Genomic DNA, 8,297 nt, shown 5'->3' with positions numbered 1-8,297 from the left:
GTCTGACTTGTTTGTGGTAGGCAAATTTCTAAGAATGACCTCAGTGACCCCAAGTATTGTATAACCCTCTTCCTTTTGAGAGTGGGTGATATGGGAATACGAGAGATATTGGGATCTCTCCCAGATATTGAGATCTGGGAATATGATGAGATATCATTCTTATGATTGTGTTACTTTATGTGGCAAAAGGGAGATTATCCTCGTGGGGCAAATCTAATCACATGCTTCCTTTAAAAGCAAAGTTTTTTCTTGCTGTTAGTAGAAGGGGAAGTCAGAGATATTCTAAGCCCAAGAGGGACTCCATGTGCTTCTGTTGGTTTGGGGGCCACGTGCAAGGACTAGAGAACCGTAAGGAGCTGAGAGTGACTACCAGCCAATAGCTAGGAAATGGAGACCTCAGACCTATAGCCATATAGAACTAATTTCTGCCAATGACCTAATGAATTTGGAAGCAGATTCCTTTTCAGAGCCTCAAGATAAGAACCTAGCCAGCCAACACTTTTATTTCAGCCTTGTCATAATCTAAATAGAGAAACTAGCTGAGCCATGCCGGACTTCTGACCCACAGAACTGTGAGGTAATAGTGGATGTTGTTTTAAGCTGCTAAGATTGTAGTAATTTGTTACGCAGCAGTAGCAAACAAATACAGTTTTAAATCTCCCCTTTCCCTGCCAGGCCTTCAGTGGTGAAGGGGAACCTCTTGTCTTATCCTTTTCTTCTCTCCAGGCTCACCTTTTCCTGCGAGCTAACTGCTGTTTTGCTGGGGAGGGAGGATATAGGGTAGGAGGAAGAAGATGTAAAAAGTAGGACAGTTCTTACTAGGCTGTTGTCTTCTGCCTTCTGGGCCTGCAAAGGGTCCAAGTTGGTTTTGTTAGGGGCATTTTGCAGGGGTTTTGGAGGTTCTTTGCTGCCCTTCTCTTTTATAGCTCTTTTGGCCTAGACAGAGGCTTTCTTATTCTGAGTGCGCTTATTCTGAGTTCCTGTGTGAGCTTGCTTTCCTCCATGGCCCACTTTGGATCCATAAGAAACGTGTGTTCCTCACCCTCCACTACTGACACCCGTTACTGAAGTCAACACGGATTGCAGATGGATCTGTGCTGCTGTGCACTTCTGGCCTTACCATCAAAACAGTCACCTCTTCCCTCGCCCTTTCATTTTGTGGGCTGGAGTCAGGCCCCAGTGCACAGTCCGCTTTGTCTTTCAGGGGGATGAATCAGGCATCAGTTATTTTTGGGTCTTGGTGACAGGCAGTCCATTTCAAAGCTCTCTGAAGAGAACCCTTGCAGATTTTCTCCTTTAGAATGTGGAGAGAAGGCAACATTTCCTACCTCTTCCCCTAAGGGACGGGTGGTGCCGTGGGGCTAGGCTCTGGCTTTGCATAATTCTGGGGGCAGTATTCATACTCATTCAGTGTATTTAAACAGCTTCTGGAACTCTGGAACACATAGAACACATAGAATGCAATTGGAATGGTGTCCCTGGATTGTGCAGTGGGGTTCCCCTTGTGATGGGGATTCGCTATACGGCAGAACTTTTTTCTTAAAAAAAAACAAAAAAACCTTCACCAATCCTCTCTTTCTACTTTCTTTCCCTTTTATCTTCTCAAAGTGGATAGCTGGGGTCAAGACCAGTGGAACAGGTTCTCCTACATCACCATTGTAAATTCTGTGTATGAGAGGTCGTGTCTCATACTAGCTTTGGTATCTTGTCATATGTCATATGGTATATGTCATATGCCCCTTATTGACAAATGTGATATCTACACCCTCTTACCCTTGTGTACCTGAGTATCCACATCAATGGCCAGCACCCTGAAGTACTCACTCAAGGAAAGCAGAGGAAGTGGAGGTTTAAAAAGTAACGTCTGGATTCGATGCCTAAGCCATGCTGCCCTCTCCCTCCACTTGCTAGCCAGAGGGTTCTTTACCATCTAGGAGCTGCAGCCTTTGGTGGTCAGACCTAGAGGCTTATAGCATATCTCTGGAGGGCTTTGGGTTCCTATCTCGGTCCTCAGTTGACTTTCCTACTGGCTACCTGTGCTCACTTTAAAGTTTTGTTTATTCCTGAGCGATTCTTATTCTCTGGGTGTGTGCCTGTGTGTGCATGTGTGCATGCGTGCGTGTGTGTGTGTGTGTATGTGTGTGTGTGTGTGTGTGTGTGTGTATGTGTCTTTTTTCATCTGTGTTTTCCCTCTCTTGGATGCTAGGAGCTTAGTGGTATTTCATTCAGGAAACCCAGCCTGGCCGACATCCATGATCACTCTCTCCTGCTTTTGCTTACCCACTGCCTACACTTCCTTCTTCTCAGTGTCTGCTTACCTTGTGCCAGGCCTAGGCCCTGGGAGATGAGTTTGTTGGCAAAACCTGCTGATGGAGAACATGAGTTCAGATGGTGACGCGGCTTTTTGACACAGCTGGCCCTCTTCATGTGGGTCACCAGCATTGCCAGAAACTCAGAGGCATCTTGTTCATGAGACTTAAAACAGCCGTTCTGAGTGATTGAGTGTCAGCCTCACAGGTTTTGAGTGAGAGTCTGCTTTAACCAACCAATGGTTTCCTAGTCTAGAAGATTGTACCTGGACAGCTTGCCTGAAAGGCATCTGAACATTTTTCTCTTCCTATCTGAGTCCTAACCTATTACTCTTTGGCTCCCAATTAGATTGATAGTACCTGCTTTCCTTTTCCAGAGTCTTTATCAAAACAGGTGTAGGAACCATTCACACTACATGACTGACAGTTTAGGTGTTAGGAGTCCAGGGTGTTTAAAACATTCAGTAACATGGGGGCGCCTGGGTGGCTCAGTTGGCTGAGCACCAACTTCGGCTCAGGTCATGATCTTGCAGTTTGTGGGTTCAAGCCCCGCATCGGGCTCTGTGCTGACAGCTCAGAGCCTGGAGCCTGCTTTGGATTCTGGGTCTTCCTCTCTGTCTGCCCCTCCCCCACTCATGCTCTATTTCTCTGTCTCTCAAAAATGAATAAACATTATAAAAAAAATTTAAAAAATTCAGTAACATGGCTTTCAAATTTATGACATAAATCCACTGTGCTAGGTGAGAACTGGATGGTGTGTGTGTGTGTGTGTGTGTGTGTGTGTGTGTGTGTTTGTGCTGGCCCAGAATTAATCATCCTCTATTATGCAAGTCAAGCTTTTGTTTCCTTTCTTTCCTCTGAAGCTGTTGATAGGTCATTACCTTGGTGGAAATTGAAGATCTTCCCAAAGACTGAAAACCATGATGTCTACTCCAGGGTCTGCCTAATACCTGTGATTTCTTTTTATTTCTTTTTAAAATATTTATTTATTAAAGTTTATTTATTTATTTTGAGAGAGAGAGAGAGAGAGCACTCATGTGTATGCAGGGAATGGGCAGAGAGAGACAGAGAGACAGAGAGACAGAGAGACAGAGAGACAGAGAATCCCAAGCAGGCTCTGCACTGTCAGCACAGAGTCTGATGTGGAGCTCGAATTTGCAAACCATGAGATCATGACCTGAGCCGAAGTCAGACACTTAACCAACTGAGCCACCAGGCGCCCCTGTTCTGACTTTAAAAGAAGAGAAGGAAATCTGACCTAAGATGTTTGGCTTTTTATTTTTTTTCCTTAAGCAGTTCCAAATTCCAAATTTTACTCTCCATTTAGGAGAGTGATCATGCCCTGGAATTGAAAGAAAGAAGGTGGGTTGGTGACAGGAAGTGGGATTTATAGCCTACCTTCTCCCAGGCTGGTTCTCCAAGAATCCTCAAAGAGCAACCCAAGGACAGGACAAATCACATGGTGACTTTACAGTGGACACAGACCCTTAAGTTTCAGGAGCAGATGTGAAAGCTGCCTCATTTGCTTATGGCTGTTATTGTTATAATAGCTCTTGCTTTTCAAACTGACCTGCAAATGAGTTCCCAACACAGATACTTGTCATTAGCTGGAGTGTGGGAGAGGAAGTGTGTAGTTTGTTATTGCCTGAATTAATCCCTGCACTCATTTTGTACCAGAAAGAACGCACTATTGGGAAACAGGCACACCCTGACTTGTATTCTGTTTCACAGGACACAGGACAAATGGCTTCTAAACTAATGTCCAGTGATGAAACAAGAGACTGGGCTCCTTTAATTGATAAGTGAGTCCCATTGTGAGCACAATAAAATATTTCCACAGCTTCCAAAGTCAGCCTAATTGGGCAGTAAAACAGAAGGGAATTAAACACAGGAAAACAAACCTAAAACAAAACATTATACAAAGCAATAATAATGTTAGTGCTAATTGTTCTCCATGTGGAGATATGAAACCTCTATGCCACCTTCCTTAGAAAGGAGGATGGTTTTGCTAAATTAAATGGGTTTGGCATAAACCAGACTCCTTTTTACACTGAATGCTTCGGTAAAGAGTATATTCGGAGAAGACATAAACTCTCAATGCATCATAAGGCAAAAGGCTGTAGGGAATAGTCCAATAAAAGGAAACAAGTCTGCTCAATGAAAACACTTTACAAGTGAATATATATATTCACTCTAAAAGAGATATCTTAAACTCTAACAGAGGTTCCATTCAGGTGATAACAAGTCATGGCAGCAGTTACATGCATCTCCCCCTGGCCCTAACAGAGAGCCAAAATTGGAGGGAGTGCAATGTACAGGAAATTATAAGCACTTTATTCCCACTTTAACTAGATTTTCCCATTCTGTAAACACATGAGTTTCTGACATTCCAACCCATTCTGGGAGGAACGCATGCTCTTTGTCACTTTAACCATTTGGTCGCTCAATGAAAAGCATCACTATTGCCCTGCTCAACCCATTTAGCACCTCTAAAAGTCACTACATGGATTTAGTGATTAATGATGATTGATTTTTTCTTGCCAGCTTAATCGTCACACTTGAGTGGGGCTGATGTAGACCCAGCTGTGCTTAATTAGCCCACAGGACTTAGAAACCATATTTTAAAGACAGGCTTGTAATGGAAGAAGCCTTCTTGATGATGCAACCTGCTGAGGTGAACCCAGACATGTGGCAGGCGCAGTTTTTCATTAGGTCCAAGGAGCATGTTGGGGAAATGTATGTTGTATAAAAAAGACCTGTGTTTTCCCTAGATTTGGGAAAGCTATTGTTGCCTTCTAGAACATGGGTTGTAAAGGGAGACAGCTCAATAGGAATTTCTTTCTCTGTGGCATGATCTTGGCTAGTTACTTAGGACAAATGCTTGCTTCAGTGTAGAAGGTAGGTGTGTTATACTACACTATTCTATATGGCATATTTATTTTTACATGTTTGATGAATTTAACCTTCACCAGTGTCCACCTTAAAAATGTGTAACTCCTTATTATCCTTGAAAATGTTTCATGTCTATAAGGATGTTTTCTTTTTTTCAGGATCTAAAATAAAACATCAACCTTCCTCTTTCCCTTCCTTCCTTGCTTAGCCAATGGAAAGCTTCCTCTTTTCTTCCTTCCTCTCTTCCTTCCTTCCCTCCTTCCCTCCTTTTTCCTCCTTTCCTCCTTCTCTCCCTTCCTCCCTTGCTCCCTCCCTTTCTTTTTTCTCCCCATTAGATATATCCTTTGGGTCAAAAGGAAAATTATTTCTGAATTCAGCCTGTTCCCTCTCAGTCAAGAGGCTTCCTATTGACCTCTGTTGCATGAGCACTTGCCCAACAAGTCTTAGTCCCCAAACCATAACTTCATTTCATACACGCAAGAGAAACTCATCCAAGCATTTTATCATAGCTTGTTTTGGGTAGCATCTGGCTTGAGTCACATTTCAACTAATGACATAGGAAAGCCATGACTCTTGTTAGTACTCTTAACCATGAGTTAAGAAGAAGCCTTCTTGATGATGCAGCCTGCTGAGGTGAAACCAGACATGTGGCAGGTGCAATTTTTCATTAGGTCCAAGGAGCATGTTGGGGAAATGTACTTGTTAGTACTCTTAACCTAGAAGGCCCAGAGGAACTTTTTGAGGATAGTATGCTAATTGAGTTTTCAAGGAGTATTTATAGATATGCTTACATATATTGCTGGAAATTGTAGAAGTGCTCATATGTGTAAGTCATTAGGAGTTAGAGAAACACAGGTTTGGTCCCATGCCACTGGACTGTTGACTGGGGAAACTCATGATGCAGTTGGAGTAAAGGGAAGACTGGCAAGAGTACATAAAGGGGCTTCCAGATGAGGCCCATAAGCTTACAAACTGATCCTCAGAGAGTTGCCTTCCAAAAGTGGTATAGAAGTGCAGATTGAAACTGCTACTAAGTGCTGATGAAGAGAACTGTTGCTGTGAAAGGCAATATTTTGTTGTTGAAGAATAGTATTGTATTTAAGAAGAATACTACATTTATTTACAACTCTTTAGGCCACAAGTGACAGAACCTCAATTTAGACAGTTTAAGCATATAGGCTCACACAGTTTAGAAAGAAATAGAGTACATCTTGTGAGACTGAAGTTATAGCATAGGATCCAGGGTCTCAAGAACTGGCACCAAGAAGTTGGCTTCAGGTGTCTTTCTCTGCCTCTTGCCTCATCTTCATCTGTCTTCTCATCTGCCCACACATGGATCTATCCATCCATCCATTCATCTATCTCTCATCCCTATACTTGACTTTGTTCTGCAGATAGAATTTCTCTAAGTGGCAGAGTTTAGCAAACATAGTAGAAATTCTAGAGCTTCTTTGCACAGTCATGCATATCACAATTCAGGGGAGGGACACTGTCTGGCCCTGTTGGGTCATCGGATCCTCCCATAACACAAACCAGGGGAATAAGGTATTATTTGGCTAGGCATGGGTCATGTGCCCATATCTGTGTGAGAATGGTTATATTAGCAGAAGAAGGTGTAGAATAGCTTGCTAGGCATACAAAAATAATGGTTAGCCAAGTTTCCTATAAATGCCATTGCAATATTACCATGTAGTAAGAATACCTTTTTCTGAACAACAGTTTATTCTGTTTAAAGCATTTTCACTTACATATTACCTAGGTTTTTGCCGAAAGTGGGGTTATGAGGGTTAAACAGACTTAGTCTTGCTTTATTGATGAACAGCTTGAGTCTAGACTAAATAGTAGTACATGCATAAAAGGTCATAAAAATAATGGAAATATTTAAAAAAAAAAACCCCAAAGATCTATTTCTAGTTCCAGTTACACCACTAATGAAGCTGTAGACATTAACAAATCAGTTCACTATTTTGGGCCTCAAAAGGAATTGGACTAGATCAGTAGTTCTCAAACTTTAACATGATCATCTGCATGGTTTAGTAAGTGCTCATTGTTGAGCCCTACCCTCAGAGTTTCTGATTCAGGAGGTTTGGGGTACAGCTAGAGAATTTGCATTTCTAATAAGTTCCCAGGTACATTAGTTTCCAATTGCTACTGTAACAAATCATCACAAACCTAGTGGTTTAAAACCGCACAGACTTATTATCTTATAGTTCCTGAGGTCAGAAGTTTGAAATGAGTTTCACTGAGCTCAAGTCAAGGTGGTGACAGAGGTTTGTTCTTTCTGGAAGCTCTAGAGAAGAATTTATTTCTTTGCCTTTCTAGCTTCTAGAAGCTCCCTGCATTCCTTGGCATGTGGCCTCTTTCTCCCATCTTCAAAGCCAACAATGTAGCTCCTTTAAATCTCTGACTGACCTCCTCTACTGCCTCTCTCTTCCATGTTAAAGGACAGTTGTGATTACATTGGACCCACCCAGATAATGAAGAATAATCTCTCTACTTTAAGGTCATCTGATTAGCAACCTTAGTTTCATCTGCAACTTTAATATCCCCTTGCCATGGAACATAGCATACTCACAGGTTCTGGGAATTAGGACATGGACGCCTTAGGGAGCCGTTATTCTGCCCACCACATGTTCCCTCACTGAGAACCACTGGATTAGAGCAATTATTCCATTTTATTCAGCTAAAAAATTGTGGCTCTGCAATAGCTATGCAGTAGCATTGTTCTCCTGTCTTTGAAAATGGACTAATACTTACATGTTTTTACATTAGTTCCTTCCACTGGTTGAACTCTACTACAAAAATAATTTGCTCCAGAGTTAAATTGCTCCCCAAATAAAGGTAATTTATTCTTTCACCCAATGAAGGGCTATATCCAAGGGGTTTTCTTTCTATTAAGCTGGTTCTAGCTCACTAGTGGAGTAACATGAGCTCGAGGCTTGGAAGGTCCATATCCTCAAGGTTTACATCAAATAGTCTGTCTCATGTTTGTTTCGTGGTTTCAGGTTATCTACTTCATTCTTGAGTTTGAAGTTTTTCTAGTATTAAGTAACTGCAAACAAGAAGGCCCTGAGAATGCAGAGTATGTTACAAAAG

The sequence above is a fragment of the Panthera pardus genome, unplaced genomic scaffold (genome assembly GCF_024362965.1).
Source record: "Panthera pardus isolate Hobbes unplaced genomic scaffold, ASM2436296v1 HiC_scaffold_20, whole genome shotgun sequence".
Classification (NCBI taxonomy): domain Eukaryota; kingdom Metazoa; phylum Chordata; class Mammalia; order Carnivora; family Felidae; genus Panthera; species Panthera pardus.
This window is presented reverse-complemented; position numbering follows the sequence as displayed.